Below are 18,073 nucleotides of genomic sequence, written 5' to 3'. Positions count from 1 at the left end.
TTTCTCTGGCTTTTTCTTTAGTGTATGCATTCATCTTCATGTAGTTATTGTTCCTCACAAGTTCTTACTTGTGTTTCATCTTTCCTTTTTCCTGCACTATTAGTATCTCATAACAGTATGATCATAATATCAAGTCTGCGGCATTTTCACTGCCTCAGTTTCATTTCCATGTACATATTCGCAAGCTTGTTTGCTTACATATAATCATTCTCGCAAGCTTACTTGCTTACTCATTTTCTCATGTGGTCTTATTTTTCCTTCCTAGTTAAAGGTATTATTTTGCCACCTCTTGTCATTGAGACAAACTCGCAGGACGTCTTTGCACTTTCATGCAAAATCCCATTGATCTTGCCTTAACTTTTTCTTTTGTATTATTGCCTCTTCAGGATTGTTGCGACAATATCACAAGCCTAGATATTATTGCGAAAATAAAGCCCCATGACATTGCCGTCTTGCGACGAAATCGCAAGACGTCTTCACATTTTCATGTAATGACCCATTGATCTCGTCTTATCTTTTTCTCTAGTATTATTGCCTCTTCAGGATTGTCGTACAAATATGACAAGCCTTAATACCCTTGCGAGTAAAAAGCCTCATGACATTTGCGTCTTAAGACACTTATCAGCTCCCTAATGGAGGGTGACGCCCTTATCTCCCCCATGGTTGCCCCTTCAAGGAGGCATACTTATACCATACAAGGTTAGCTCCTCCCATCCGGTCTTAACAACAACCAGTTGTTTTCCAAGCCTCTTATGCCTTTTTCCTATAGGGCTTATGGTTACAAGACCGCACCCTAAGTGGGGTTTTCTTCGGGCCGAGTGCAGTATAAGCCAAGACTTGTCAAGAATGGCAAGGTACGCTCCAGAAGCCTCTGGCACTCTTGACTCAACCATGTACCTCGGCGCCTTGATCAGATTCTGCACTCCTTGGGAGAGTCCTTATTACCTTAGTCGCCCAACCTAAGTCATAAGATTAAGATGAGAATCCAAGGTGCCTCTCCCCGATGGGATTTATTGACCCCAATTATCCATGACTCAGGTTCCGGTGGCGGTGTAGCCTTTCCCTGAGCCATGCAACAGGTACCCCCTTATATGACGTACTTTAGGTCTTACATTTTCCTCTTGCGAAATTGTATTCGCGAACTAGGGTGTACGCCATAAAGGTTCACCCCTATCTACGAAATTTTATTCGCATTTCTGCGAAATTTTTGCGTCTCTTTGTTTCTGCGAAATGTTCGCGTCTCTTTGTTTCTGCGAAATGTTCGCGTTTCTTTATTCTCTCATTCATCTTTTCATTTCTGTCATCTCTTTCATTCATTCTTTCATTTCTGTCATCTCTGTCATTCATTCTTTCATTCTCATAATATCATATCATTTGAATCAAAATAAATATTCAAGAGAAATTCTAATACATGGTAACTCTGAAATCTTTGTAGTTGTGAAATCTTTGTAATTCTGCGATTCTATCGCGTTTTGTAAATCAAATCAAAAATCTTTTATTCTCTGCAAAAGAAATATTCTAGAGAAACATATAAATTGAATTTTCTCAGTTTTCTGTAATTTTGAAATCTCGAAATCTCTGTAATTTTGAAGTCTTTGTAATCTTGAAATCTTAGTAATCTTTATAATCTTTGAAATCTTGAAATATTTGTAATCGTGCGATTGAATCGCTTTTTGTAAATCAAATTAAAAATCTTTTTATTCGTTCCTAGTATAAAGTAAAATGTTCAAGGAGGTGGTACTTATCTTTCATGTGAGTCGCTATTGTTGTCAGATAAGTGAATAAATGCCTTGAAATGTATGAATTTCGCGCAGCAAAAAAAAGTGTTAGAAGTGAGAATTGAACCCTCGACCTGCTTCTTGGATTTTCTTGCACCATACCAATTGTGCTAAGCCTCTCTTGCGAAATAATCAAATTTCTTGTGAAGTAATCAAATTCCAACTGTTTGAGAGGCAATTCTGTATAAATTTCGCGTAACAAAAATAAACATGCGAGAAGCAAGAATTGATCCCGCAACCTGCTGCTTGCATTCATGCCTCTTGACCAATTGTGCAAGCTTCTTCTTTGCGAAATATCTCTGCGAAATTATCATCAACTCTCTTCTGTGCGAAATAATACGCATGTGTTGGGACTTGATCACACGACCATGAACTCATTAACTTCGCAGATGACCAATTGTGCTGCCTCTTGTTTGCGAAATAATAAAACAATATTGCGAAATTATTCATTTTTTCGCTCTCTGTAAAAAAGAAGAAAACTATGTTCGCAGGCGAATTCGAACTTGCGACCACGAACACACATACTTCTCTCTGGACCAATTGTGCAAGAACCTCTTTGCGAAATTAACGCATAACTTTTTTCCTTATTCTTTTATTCTCCCATGCAAATGAGAAAAAATGAAAAATATGTGTCTCTGCGAATTCGAACCCGTGACCTATTTGTTGTTCACTCAGCCTTGAACCATCTGTGCGAATTTCTATTTGTGACATAAATTACAGCGCCTGCCTCTTATCTTATCTTCGTCTTTCCCTTGTTTCTTCTTCTGAACATGAAAATCTTCCACTGAAACTTCCATTTTTTCCTTAAATTTCACCACAACAACTAATTTTTTCTCTCACTCTTTTCATGTCTTTGAATTGTTGATGATGTTTACTCCCTGAAAGTGTGATTTCTTCCATGAAATTTCCATTTTTGAACTTAAACTTTGTAGATCTAGAAAAATATGAACAGTAGCTAATCTTCATGGAAACTTCTTGAACCAACAAGCTACAGGAGGGATAAATCCTTTACTCCTCCCTGTTTCTAGCGCCAAAATATAGTTGCAGGAAATCCTACAACACACCCCTTGTATTATCATGACTATGATTTCTAGATCTAAACTTATTTGATATGAAAATAAAGATAAAGATAATGAAAATAGAAAATAAGACACAATATTTACGTGGTTCAATCAATTTGATCTACATCCACGGGGTTAGGTTTCACTATGATCATTGAATTACATATGAATTACATTGAGACTCCATTAATGAGTATTTGGAGCTCTCTCTCTGGTTTTTGGGGAAGAATAAGAACATAATAATAATACAAGTTACTTTTCTCTCTCCTAACTTTCTCTTTATATAGGATGCTATCTAGTGGATGACAGCTCAGATACAGCTAAGATTTCCCCTAATTTCGGATCTGGCTTGCGATGATATCGCAAGCTTACAAATGTTAATTTCGCAGATCTTCTAATCTTCGCAAAGTTATTATATTTTTCTTATGTTTAAGCTAATATCACCTATTGTGTCGTTTCTCAAAGTGCTCTGCGATATTTTTGTAATGCGTTGTTAAGAATTTCGCGAGCGTATCGTTGTCGCGAAATTCTGATCCTACATCTGAGGAATACCTTATCTCTATCTGAGACAATGGAAGCTGGCATGCCATGAAGCTTGAAAACATGGTGCATGAATTCCTTGGAAACAGAGATGACAGTGAATGGATGGCTCAATGCAATGAAGTAACTGTACTTGGTCAGTCTATCAACCACCACTAAGATAACATTCTTCCTAAATGACATTGGCAGGCCTTCAATGAAGTCCATAGAGATATGCTTCCAAGTGTAGATGGGGAAAAACGATTTGATGGTTTTTAATGAATTGAGGAGACGACCGTACGGAGGAGACTCCTCAAACCGAGCGAAATGTCAAACCTCACACAGATGCACCGCTGCAAAGGGGGTGCTTTAGATTCGAGAGATCAATCTGTAGTACTCCGGCCTAAATCAAGACAATGACCGTTCCAGAGTAAATTCGGTCACAAGAGAGAGATGGGTTGATCTGTTAGAGGAAAGCTGAGAAATATGTGGAATCAATGGTAATCAAAGATTGTGGGTGTGTGAATTCTGAATACGATAAGCTCTGAGTGATTGAAATTTCTCAATTGAGAGTAGTTGCTCAATTGATGAGTTGATGATCTCGTGTTGTCAGTTTGACGTGAGATTGATGATACTGATGATGATTCAATCATGATTCAGAGGCTTATTTATATTGCTGGAATTGTAGACACCATGATTCTATGAAGTGTGACAGTTGATGGAATCAAGGAGTGGGGAGGTGGAGATCGTGTTTGAAACCAGTTGCTCAACATGTGGAGACTTGGTCGATTTTCCACCCACTACCTCGTGAATTCCTTCAACTGATTACACGACTTTCTCACATTCCATCGTGTGTTTGAACACACATGCCGTAGACCGCCAGACCAAAAACCCTAAGTGATATCCCCCCAAGTGACACGATTGACGTCTCGTGGTTTGTTAGTCAACTGATGACTTCGTGGTTTGATGGGATGATGAGTCCATGTAATTATTGAGTCGAACATGATGTTCTGAAACTCATGAATTGAACATGTCATGAGACAGAGGTATAGTTCTTACGATGAAGTGAGCAAGTATTGCTCATTTGATGGATCGTTGAATATTGATTGTTGAACCAATATTGAGCAAATATTCCTCATCTGAGCAAGTGCTGCTCATGTGATGAATTGTTGAATATTTGATCGTCTGAGCATGTGTTGCTCATCTGATGGATTATTGGCAGCGTACCAAAATATTAATTAGAATACTGGTCGTTGAACCCAGCATAATTAATGAAATTAATGACCATGAGGCCGTCGTAAAATTATTAAGGTTGGAATTTGGAATGATGATCCTTGGATTCAGAAATCCTAATTTGATCATGATCAATTCATGGTTGTCAGAATTTCAACCATGGAAAGAAGGAGGGAGCGAATATATGGGACCGTGGATCAACCATGTAGTGTCCATATGCTCACGTGAGCAAATACAAAGAACTCCTGAAGAGTTGACGATTTGTTGATGGAAGAATGATTAAATGCTGGTTTAATCATTTATTCAAAAAATGCTCGTCTGAGCCTTAGGTGAGAAAACCTAATTAATTATGACGAGGCGAGGGACCGACCATGGAGTAATGAAACCGGTCCTGGGTTATCCCGTGACCGCCTGACGATCACTTCATGAAAATCCAAAGTGTTTGGGAGAGTTTTGGACCTAATACGAGCAATTGTGCAAATTAGGTCAAAACTATAATGGGACCAGCTTCCGTGAGCCAAAGAGCCAATCTTGGTCGGCCAAGATAGCGTGCTCGTATCCCCAAGGCGTCCGCGTCTCAGTCCTGAGAATTTTGATATTTTCTGGCGTGCAATTGAGCATCCATTCGAGAAAATATGCCAAAATTAGGGTTTCGACGAAACTGAGGAAAAACACCATGAGATGATGAAAAATAATTATAAAATAAGGAATGAGGAGGCATGGGACCGCCGTGGTCAAGTCATGGTCGGTCGGTCGTGACCACGGTCCCGTGGTGCTTTTCCTTAATTTTATAATATTTTGATGATTTTATGAAAAATTCATGAATTTTGAGAAATTTGATGAATTTTGGGAGTTTCCATGAATTGAAGGAGTTTTCATGAGTTCAAGGAAGCAAAAGATATTAAAATAATAAAACAAGGGTGTGTGGGACCGTGGAAGGCATGACTGGCCGGCCAGGTCCCGGTCCCACAAGTTTCCCTAATTTTATAATGATTTTATAAAAAATTCATGAATTTTGAGAAATTTGATAAATTTAGGGAGTTTCCATGAACTGAAGGAGTTTTCATGAGTTCAGGGAAGCAAAAAATATTAAAATAATAAAAACAAGGGCGTGTAGGACCGTGGAGGCATGGCCGGCCGTCTTGGGCCCAGTCCCACGAGTTTTCATAATTTTTTAATATTTTTTTTTAGGTATTTTTGATGATTTGAGGGAATTTTTCCTAATTTGAGAGAAATATCATGAAATCAAGGAATTTGATGAATTCAAGGAAAACTAATAATAAAATAATAAAACAAAAGGGCGTGTGGGACCGGCTAGGGCATGGCCGGCCGGCCAAGGCCCGGTCCCACAAGTTTTCATAATTTATATCATTTTGTTATTATTTGATGATTTGTGCAAAAATACCATGAAATCAAGGAGTTTTTCATGAAATTAGAGAAATAATATAATAATAATAATAAAATAAGGTATCGTGGGTGTGGGGACGTTTGGGACCAAGGCATGGCCGGTTGGCCAATGGTCAAGCCCCACACTCCTTTCCTTAATTTTGTATTATTTTTTATGGATTTATGGAAGTACCATGAAACCGAGGAGTTTCCTCGAGACGAAGGAAATTTGATAAAATGAGAGAATTTTCATCAAATCATGAAAAATAATAAAAATGCATTAAAAATATAAAACTGGCGTGGGATTGACCACGACACGGTCGATTGGTCGTGTGTCCGTGCTCCCAGCACTCTGGTCAAATTTTTTAATTAATTATTATTTTCTTATCTATTTTGCATAGGTTCATCGTTTCGTTGTATTTTTGAAATACTCGTTCGTGCGGTGATTGTTAGTGTATCATCGTTGAATACACCTTCACCATTTGAATCAGAGCTTACTTAGAGGTATTTCAGACTCCCGGTTGTTGATTATTTATTACTAATTGTGGAATTCAGTGGAGAATAATTCACAAAACTGAGTAATAAGATGTTTATTATTAATTCATAGATCAACTGAGGATTCGACTAAGAATTCAGAATAATAAAGTGAGCATTACCATTCCATGGGATCGTAGATTCGACCATAGAATCAGAGTAATTAAGGTTTATCTATTACCATTTATGAGACCAGTTGTGGATTCGATCATGAAATCGGAGTAATGAGATAATATAGTTATTGCTATTCTATGAGATCAAGTTGTGGATTCGATCATAGAATCAGAATAATTGTTATTGTCATTCCATGGGACCAGTCGTGGATTCGACCATGGAATAGGAGTGATTGTAATTAGGAATAATTAACTTTATGGCTCTATACTAGCATAGCAAGCTGTCTAGGAGCATTAATCATCCCGATATGAGCTTGTCGGTAAGTCATATCTTTTATATAGTCAGGGTAAACTCGTTGTTTGTTCCTGAAGACGTTATCGCTCTATACTAGCAGAGCAAGCTGTCTAGGAGCCATCCATCACGTGATGATATATAGAAATAATCACTGAAAGTATTCAGTATTCATGAGATATGTCGTTGTCCAGTCGTGAGACTTCATATCTACATGTACTCTGAGAGAAAGTACTCTCTGTTGAGAATTCGATGAGAGACTCGTGTGTCGATACTCACGTCCGATTGCTGAATCAGAGTTTCGTATAATTATGAGTTTACGAATTTAGCCTTTGTCGAAAATCCACCATCTACATTAAGTCCCTTGCTTACTGAGGAAAGCTGTGTTCCTCAGTCAGCATTAAATGGTGATTTTCCGGCCATAAATAATAATACCAGTAATTGAACTTAGTCGTAAGTTGAGACGTTACCGGATTTAGAGAGCATGAGCAAACCACGACTTGATGAAGGCTTCAATGTCATGATTGGAACATCGTTTGATGAGCATAAATTGGTGTTGGACCGCTGGTTTGGATGACGAGTCCGTGGTCGGTTAGAATTCGCGGGTCGGGCCCAATAAGGAAATTATTAGAAAATTAGGTTTTGGAGATAAAATTGATATAAAAGGGATTAATCCTCTTTTTTTTTTCCTCACACGACCATCTCTCCACCACCTCAGCGCCTTCACGCCAGCAGCAGGAGAAGACCGCCGGGCGCCGCCGCCGCCAGTCGCCGTCCGTTCGCCGCCGGCCAAATTCCGGGCGACCAGGTACGTGTACTTTTTTTTTTTGCTGATGTTTATGATCCTCATGAGTTGTTCATGCTTTGATCATGATGAAGTCATGTGTGTATATTAGTGTGAGTTTTATGAAAAAACCTCGTTTTTGAAAACGTATGTTCGTTCGATCGTTAGTTTTGAAAACTAACTATAATCCCTGATTTAGGAGAGATTTTTTTTAAAATGAACCTAGGTCTAGTGATAAAACTTAGTGTATGAGCTTTCATGTGTGCCACGGTTTTATCGTAAAAGAAGTGAATTTTCATGAAATCGGAATAATCCTTCGTTTTAAAGACAAATAACGATGACACGAAGGAAAATATGTACGATGAACTTGTGTCCAGTGATAAAATTTTGCTTATGAACTTTCATGTAAATAAAAAACTTTATTATATGTATGAGATGTGAGCTTTCACAATATTTTTTGAAATAAACCTTCGTTTTAAAGACAAATAACGATGATACGAAGGATTTTTTTTATTTTTTTTATATATATATGTAGCCGTGACATATATTGTGTAAAATATGATGGTATATTTTATTTGCATGAATTTTTTTTCATTAGATAAAATTCTTTGAGAATTTATATATGCAAGTTGCATTAATTGTTGTTTTTTCGAAAAAATCAGAAACGTGGGTTTTGAGGAACCTTCGAAGATAGACAATATATTTATGATGAAATATTTTATTATTGTAAACTTCATAAGTCAGTTGTGTGAATGTTCACATTATGAAAATTTTGTCCGTGATTTCATGAAAAATCAGTTTCAGAAATTAAATAAAGTTTCGTTTTTTGCAGTTTTCGAAGAGACGAACGATTTTGAGGTGTTAACTCTAGTATTACTATCACCATTGTTAGTGGAAGTATAAAAGGTAAGATTTAAGAGTTACCATTTTTTGCTGATGTTGGTTTGTTTACATGGTAGTAATCTTTGATCTTTCGGTTCCAGAAAATGTCGACCAACAGTAACAGCAATTACGATTACTAGTATTCCTCTTCTTCCCCTGGCTCTTCTGATGAGGATTCCGACGCTCCTGTAGAGAAATAGAAGGCTATGGTTACCAGAAAGGGGCGAAGCCTAATGTTCCTTTGGCTAAGCGAAGAGTCTCTTTTGCTGAACTCGAAAAGAAAAGAGCTGAAGACAAAAAGGAGGATGCCCGTCAACGTGAAAAAGATCGCACCCGGCGTAAGAGACAGAGGGTTGAGGAGAAGCGTCAATTCTTGGACGGGGTGCCTTCTGATTCTGATGCTGATGCTATTGAAGGATAGATCGCATGGGAACCATCCGAGCGTTATATTAAGCCTGATCGATATGAAAGAGAGCATCGGAGGACGATGAAGAAAATTGAAGCTGAAGCTGCAGCAGAAGATAATTCGGATTCAGATGATGATGTTATCTTCCGTCCACCGGACTTCACCAATGATCCTGATAGTGACTCTGAAGAAGATGATTCCGAGAAGGGAAGTGACGATGAAGCTGACAATTCGGATGAGTCCGACGATTAGTTTTACTTCCATCTTCTTGTAGATGGTAGAGCGTTCCCTTTTTAGTCTTCATAGTGGATATCTTTCTTTTGACTGTTTAAAGACTTTACTTCAATTAGACTTTTCTTCTGAATGATGAACATTTTGCTAATCGTCGGTTTCCTCTTATCCATGACATGGACCAATGTCCATATATCCAAATTCATCATGACTTGTTGATTTCACGAGAAGTAACATAACACGGCTGAGAATTCATGACGTGTACAAGGCCGCGTGGCCCATCCTTTGACCTTGATGTTCAGTCCCCAATGTGTTATTTTCCTCCGCGTCTTTGGTATCGATCCTTGAAACCCAGGGTTTCATTGAAACTCATAATTGAGTTGACTGTATGACTATCGCCTCATATATATATCTTCAAGACTCCAAATCTATGATCAACGCAAATATTTCTTCCATTCCTGAGTTAGCTTCATCGTGCAGAGAAGTTTTGATCCTACCCTCTTGCCGCCATGTCGAGCAATAGCATTTCTTCTTAAGATGATCTTCAGTCGAAGCGTGAAATAGCATCGTCTATCTCAGTAAGTTGTGCACTTCTTCTTCTTCTTCTCATTTCTTGTCTCTGTTCAATCGAGATTGTTGATCACAAGAGAATGATTTGTCGTAGGACTGTAAGAAGAATGCTACTCCTCATAATGCAAGTCCTAAGCGAACTGTTAGAGCTCCTGCCCGGTATGGATCGGCTCGTGCTGAAGCTAGATCGTCTGTAAGTGAACCTATGACTCTTGAGATTATACTGAGTCCCTGGATTAACACTCCTTCGTTTCATCGTAGGCGGATGTCCGCGTCGTCGTCGATGCTAGACGAAGAAAGGTTGGAAAGTCTGTGACCGTGGTTGAGGTTGAGGAAAGCAGTAACCAGGCATGTGAAGATTCTGTAGGATCCGTGGAGACCGAAGACGGTATCCATGCTCGTGAATACCCAACCGCTGGACTTTTATTCGAAGACCCATTGATTAATACCTTCCCAGATAATGAAATGGTCGGCGGATTCGTGGTTCCCAAATGTCATGTATCTCTGTACACCAAGATCTGGAAGAAGTATGGTCACATTGCCACCACAGAAGTGTGGAAAGGTTTGCTTCCAACCCTTTTAACCACGGTAGCGGGGTTATTGCCGATCATCGAGGAAATGAATCAGATGCACTTGCGAGACGTCAAAAACCATGAGTTGCACCAATGGGATGAAATGATCTCGAATTGTAAGATATTGCGATTCAATGTAAGCTGGCCCCGTCGTCGTCTTGAGATAATCAAGGTTCATAAGGCAGCAGAGGCTGCTGATGCAATTTCCATGAATGCAGCATTACTGGATGAGGAGAGGATACTGGCTCTGGAGTCGGCAAGGGTTGAGAAAGCAGTCGAAGACTTGAAGGCAAAGACAAAGATTTTTCATACGAAGCTTAACGAGGCTTCTTACAGGGATTATCCGTTGCTAGATGGTTTGCTCTGAGTGAGCATTTGTGGTTGTTGTATTTTTTGAGTAAATCTGAGTTTCTAGTTAGGTGAAACAGTTGATCATGGTATGAACAAATTTTGCTCATTTACAAAATGTTTAATGAACAAAGGAGCATTCGTATGCTCTTTGGAGGAATGAAATTACATTTCTGAAAATGCTTGAAATGATGAAGAGGTAGTTTGTTTCATGGATCAAGCATAATAAACTTTGAGCCATTTGCATTGATGATGTTTCCTTCCTTTCCTCCATTGATTTCTAAAATTTTGTAGTATCCGCTAGACACTGCTTTGATAACAACATATGGCCCTTCCCATTTAGGAGAGAACTTAGGAGCAGACATGTCTTGTTGAATGTGCTTTGCCGTCTTTAATAGCAAATCTCCTACTTGAAATGTTTGAGGTCTTACCATTTTGTTGTAGGCTCTGGAGATCCTCTGTTTGTAAGCTTCCACATATTTTTCCACCTTGGTCCTCCTTGATTCCAGCATATCTAGCTCAGCGATTCTTGATCTGGAGATTTCGGCCTCATCCCATTGTACACCACTGGACGCTGCAATCCTGGCTGAGGGAACCTTGATTTCTGCTGGAAGTATGGCATCGGCTCCATAGACAAGGGAATATGGCGAAGTACCGATCGAGCTCCTTGGTGCAGTTCTGTAAGCCCATCGAGCCATGGGTCATTGCTCATGCCATGATCGAGGATTGTCATGAATCGTCCGACTGATAATCCTGACCAAAGTCTTGTTGGTACTTTCTGCTTGACCATTTCCTTGTGGATAGTAAGGCGTGGAGAAGATTTGTTTGATCCCATATTTATTGAGCAGCTTCTCAACATCTTGATTGGCAAAGGAGTTTCGTTATCTGTGATGATATGCTTAGGAACTCCGAATCTGCATATTATGTGCTCTTTGATGAAGGCGGCAATCGTAACTCCAGTGGTGCTTCAAAGAGGAATAGCTTCTACCCACTTGGTGAAGTACTCTGTCGCAGTGATGATGTATTCATGTTGTTTTGAAGATGCTGGATTGATCTTCCCAATGATATCTAGTCCCCAGTTGTAGAAATGCCACGGACTATTCACAGAATTCAATGGGAGACAAGGACTGTGGATGAGATTACCATGAGTTTAGCATTGGTGACACCACTGAACGTGTGCGGCTGCATCATCTTCCATGGTTGGCCAATAATATTTCTCATGAATTTGAAGAAATAGTTTCTTCTTTCCTTGATGTTCTCCATCATGTACTTCCTTCAGGATTGTAGGGATTTCATGTTCGGCTAAGCACCTTAGTAAATTTGCACCAAAGCTTTTGCGGTATAAGATCCCATCGAGATGGACAAATCTCTTAGATTTCTGAATGAGTTTGACTGCTTGCTTCTTTTCCAGTGGTAGTTCGCTGTCCCGGAGGTATTTGATGTAAGGCTCCCTCCAGTCCCCAGTGTGGTGGATCGTCAAAACCTCTAAGTGATGAGGAGGTGTTTGGAAATCAAGGCAAGATCCTTGTAAAGCTCTCGATTGAGTCTCCATGGATGGCCAGTAGTACCCCATTCTTTGAAGCTTTCTGTAAAGTGTTACCACTAACGTTTTCCCACAGACTTCCTCATGTATGCGCTTGAGAGTTCTTCCGCTTCATTTCTCCCAAGACATCGTGATAGAGATCCATCAGGGTTTCGATAGTATAGCCCTCCATGAATCAATAAGTAGTTTTTCAATTCCTTGAGGCTGACTTGGCCTTCTTAAATAGAGCTACTCAATTCATGAATGATGGGTGCTCACCAATCGTTCGCTGGAATGTCTTCGATCTGAGTGAGCCAAGTTGATGATACCGTACGTCTCTGTACAGTGATCGTTTTCTGTGCTCCTTCGAATTGCAGCTTGGAGGCGAGAGTTTCTAGGCAATCAGCATGCCTGTTGTTAGTCCGTACAGTGTGGACGATCGTTGCGTTAGCAAAATAGGTCAACAGTCGCTGAGCTTCGGTTCTGAATGGAGCAAGTGTGATTTCTTTGAGAGAATACGTTCCATTCATCTGGTTGACCAATAATTTTGAATCTCCCCTTATCTCGAGGTGTATTACTCCTGCTTGCTTGGCCAAGGATAATCCTAATAGGAAGGCTTCATATTCCGCTGAGTTGTTGGTGCAGTGGAAATCCAACTTGAACGAATGTGAGAAAACTTCACCAGATGGAGACACCAACACTATGCCCGCTCCTCCGGTGTCACTACTAGGGGTGGCAGATCCATCAAAGTATAGAAGCCATGTTTCTTCCTTGATGACCAAGATGTATGGGAATTCGCCGGGTACTTCTTCATGTAGTGTTGTTGTGTCTTCACCTGGAAAAGCGGCGAGCAAGTCTGCGACCGCTTGACCTTTGATGGCTTTAGGCGGCGTGCAAGCTATGTCAAATTATGACATCTGGAGTAGCCACTTCGCTGGTCTTCCTATCAAGGATGGCTTTGATAGCAAGAACTTTATGGGATCAGCTTTGGAGATGAGTACGACCCTGTTAGATAGTAAGTAATGTCTGAACTTCTGGATTGCATGTACCAATGCCAGGCATGCCCTTTCGGCCTTTGGGTATCGGAGTTGAGCATCTCTCATTATGCGGCTGAAGTAGTAAATCGGTCGTTCGACGCCTTCGTCATCTTCCTGAGCGAGGAGTGCGCCGATGGCGACGTCACTGGAGGCTGTGTAAAGAATCAAAGCTCGTACCTGCACTGGATACCTCATGACGGCCGGTGACAATAATATTTGTTGTATTTTATGAAAAGCTTCTTGTTGAACAGTTGTCCAGGTGAAGCTTGCTCCTTTCTTCAGTAGAGGCGTGAACGAAGCAATGAGTTGAGCTAATCCAGGAATGAAGCGTCGAATATAATTTACCTTGCCCATAAAGCTCTGTAGTTCCTTCACGGTACGTGGAGGAGGCATGGTGGCAATAGCTTTTGCCTTGTCGGGATCGACTTTGATCCCTTCAGCCGTGACCAGGAATCCTAAGAATTTTCCGGAAGAAACTCCGAATGCGCACTTTAAAGGATTCATTTTTAATTTGTATTCTCTGCACCTTTCGAATACCTGCCTTAGAACTTCGAGATGAGATGCTCGAGTCTTTGATTTTACCACTACATCATCAACATAGTCTTCTACTTTCTTGTACATCATGTCGTGGAATATGGCAGTCATGGCTCGTTGATAGGTGGCACCAGCATTCTTTAATCCAAAGGGAATCACGGTGTAGTGAAAATTCCCAATGGGAGTACGGAACGCAGTCTTGTTGGCGTCATGTTCATACATCTTGATCTGGTTGTACCCACTATAGCCGTCCATGAATGAGAACATACCGTGACCGCTGGTTGCATCGACGAGCATGTCAATGTTGGGTAGAGGAAAATCATCCTTCGGACAACATTTATTCAAGTTCCTGAAGTCGACACAACATCTGATTTGACCATTTTTCTTCTTAACAGGTACCACATTTTCTAGCCACGTTGGATGAAGAATAGGTTTGATGAACCCTGCTACCAACAGTTTCTGGATTTCGACCTTGATTTGCTCCTCGACTTCGTGTCTAAATTGTCTGGGCGATTGTTTGACAGCTTTGGAACCAGGGACGATGTGCAGGTGATGGGTGACGAGTTTGTCATCCAGACCCGGCATTTCTTCGTACGTCCAGGCGAAGACATCTTGATATTCTTTTAATAATTTCACTAGCTCGGTCCGCTCCTCTGGTGATAGCGCTGAACTGATCAGGATTGGACTTGGATCGTCTTCAGCCCCAATGTTGATTGTTTCAAGATCGTCAGTGGTAGAGTCAGTTCCGTCCTGTAGTTGTCGTGGGGCATCTTGGACTTCTTCAATTGATTGCTCACTCTGACACGATTCTTCATGGTGGGGAGACTTTTCATCATTCTCCCCGATTAATTGCTAATCTTTCCGTCGGCGATAAATGACTCTCCCTTCTACGTCTCGATCGGTCGTGAATTTTGTCCCTGGAGTTGAGACTTGATCATTATGGCGTTTAGTCGGTGTAGTAGGTGACTTGATCACTTTAGCAGCTGAGGATGACGGATCGTTATCAGCCTTCTCGATAGTCTTCCATCTTGGAAGTGGAGTACTGTGAATCCTGCTTGGAGGTTCCGGGATGCCTTTTTGAGATTCAAGGAACTTAGTATCATAGACGGGAGCATAAGGAGATGATGAAGCCGGAATGCGAACGATCTTGTTGTCGAGAAGGGCCTTCATGCATTGATGGTAGGTTGGAGGAACCACCTTATTATCATGGAGCCATGGGCGTCCCAATATTATATGGTAGTCAGGTTCTTGCTCGATCACATGAAACTTCGCTTTCGATCGAATCGGTCCCACCCTCAAATCTATGTATGCATATCCATATGTATGGCTTTGAATTCCTTCAAATCCTGTCATTAGGATGGGATAGCGAACGATTTTACCTTGTGGGAACCTGGCCATCCTGAGAGTCTTCATGGTGACAATGTTGGTAGAAGCACCGGTGTCAACAAGAGCTCTTCTAAATTCGGTGTCTTTGATGAAACCAATGACATACAATGCTCGATTGTGTCCTTCATCCGTCATGCGATCTTCTTCTCCAAAAGAGATGTTGTCGATCGAATGCTCAGGCACTAGGGAAACTTCTTCAACTGATGGTGTTGGTGGCGTTATTTGCACGCTGGATGATATCTGGTTGAGTGCTGAAAATGTGTCTATGCGCTGATCCCTGGAGAAGTGCAGGAGTTCACATAGATTTTCGATCAAATGTGTGACCTCTTGTTCCACCAGCTTCTCGTATGTGGTGACGCTGTTGATTCGAGGACGCTTCAGTCCCCGGTGTTGAGACTTCTGGAGCGGAGGTACCGCCTAACTCGGATGTTAATTTGATGAGAAAGTCGAGGATGTGGTTTATCGTCTCCTTCATCAGGTCCATGTTCCTAGTATGGACCTCTAGGATTTGAGCCAACTCTACCAAAGTCGGGAACCCTCTGCCTTCCATGCCGCCAGGTGTAACATGAGGAATGTTGTCGTTTGAAATATTCTGATCTGAATTAGTTGAATTAGTCCTAAGACCAACCATCTTGTGAGATTGTTAGATTGCAACCAAGAGATTAATCTCCCAATGTGGTCACCAATCTGTAGATGGGGAAAAACGATTTAATGGTTTTTAAGGAATTGAGGAGACGACCGTACGGAGGAGACTCCTCAAACCGAGCGAAATGTCAAACCTCACACATATGCACCGCTGCAAAGGGGGTGCTTTAGATTTGAGAGATCAATATGTAGTACTCCGGCTAAATCAAGACAATGACCGTTCCAGAGTAAATTCAGTCACAAGAGAGAGATGGGTTGATCTGTAGGAGGGAAGCTGAGAAATGTGCGGAATCAATGGTAATCAAAGATTGTGGGTGTGTGAATTCTGAATACGATAAGCTCTGAGTGATTGGAATTGCTCAATTGAGAGTAGTTGCTCAATTGATGAGTTGCTGATCTCGTGTTGTCAGTTTGACGTGAGATTGATGATACTGATGATAATTCAATCATGATTCAGAGGCTTATTTATATTGCTGGAATTGTAGACACCATGATTCCATGAAGTGTGACAGTTTATGGGATCAAGGAGTGGGGAGGTGGAGATCGTGTTTGAAACCAGTTGCTCAACGTGTGGAGACTTGGTCGATTTTCCACCCACTACCTCGTGAATTCCTTCAACTAATTGCACGACTTTCTCACACTCCATCGTGTGTTTGAACACACGTGTCGTAGACCGCCAGACCAAAAACCCTAAGTGATATCCCCCCAAGTGACACGATTGACGTCTCGTGGTTTGTTAGTCAATTGATGACTTCGTGGTTTGATGGGACGATGAGTCCATGTAATTGTTAAGTCGAACATAATGTTTTGAAACTCATGAATTGAACATGTCATGACACAGAGGTATAGTTCTTACGATGAAGTGAGCAAGTATTTCTCATTCGATGGATCGTTGAATATTGATTGTTGAACCAATATTGAGAAAATATTCCTCATCTGAGCAAGTGTTGCTCATGTGATGAATTGTTGAATATTTGATCGTCTGAGCATGTGTTGCTCATCTGATGGATTATTGGCAGCGTACGAAAATATTAATTAGAATACTGGTCGTTGAACCCAGCATAATTAATGAAATTAATGACCATGAGGCCGTCGTAAAATTATTAAGGTTGGAATTTGGAATGATGATCCTTGGATTCAGAAACCCTAATTTGATCATGATCAATTCATGGTTGTCAGAATTTCAACCATGGGACGAAGGAGGGAGCGACTACATGGGACCGTGGATCAACCATGTAGTGTCCATATGCTCACGTGAGCAAATACAAAGAACTCCTGAAGAGTTGACGATTTGTTGGTGGAAGAATGATTAAATGCTGGTTTAATCATTTATTCAAAAAATGCTCGTCTGAGCCTTAGGTGAGAAAACCTAATTAATTATGACGAGGCGAGGGACCGACCATGGAGTCATGAAACCGGCCCTGGGTTATCCCGTGACCGCCTGACGATCACTTCATGAAAATCCAAAGTGTTTGGGAAAGTTTTGGACCTAATACGAGCAATTGTGCAAATTAGGTCAAAACTGTGATGGGACCAGCTTCCGTGAGCCAAAGAGCCAATCTTGGTCGGTCAAGATAGCATGCTCGTATCCCCAAGGCGTCCGCATCTCAGTCCTGAGAATTTTGATATTTTCTGGTGTGCAATTGAGCATCCATTCGAGAAAATATGCCAAAATTAGGGTTTCGACGAAACTGAGGAAAAACACCATGAGATGATGAAAAATAATTATAAAATAAGGAATGAGGAGGCGTGGGACCGCCGTGGTCAAGGCATGGTCGGCCGGTCGTGGCCACGGTCCCATGGTGCTTTTCCTTAATTTTATAATATTTTTATGATTTTTGAAAAATTCATGAATTTTGGGAGTTTCCATGAATTGAAGGAGTTTTCATGAGTTCAAGGAAGCAAAAGATATTAAAATAATAAAACAAGGGCATGTGGGACCGTGGAAGGAATGACTGGCCTGCCAGGGCCCGGTCCCACAAGTTTCCCTATTTTTATAATGATTTTATGAAAAATTCATGAATTTTGAGAAATTTGATGAATTTAGGGGGTTTCCATGAACTGAAGGAGTTTTCATGAGTTTAGGGAAGCAAAAAATATTAAAATAATAAAAACAAGGGCGTGTGGGACCGTGGAGGCATGGCCGGCCGTCTTGGGCCCGGTCCCACGAGTTTTCACAATTTTTTAATATTTTTTTTAGGTATTTTTGATGATTTGAGGGAATTTTTACTAATTTGAGA

Source organism: Papaver somniferum, chromosome 10, assembly GCF_003573695.1.
Source record: "Papaver somniferum cultivar HN1 chromosome 10, ASM357369v1, whole genome shotgun sequence".
NCBI classification, from domain to species: domain Eukaryota; kingdom Viridiplantae; phylum Streptophyta; class Magnoliopsida; order Ranunculales; family Papaveraceae; genus Papaver; species Papaver somniferum.
This window is presented reverse-complemented; position numbering follows the sequence as displayed.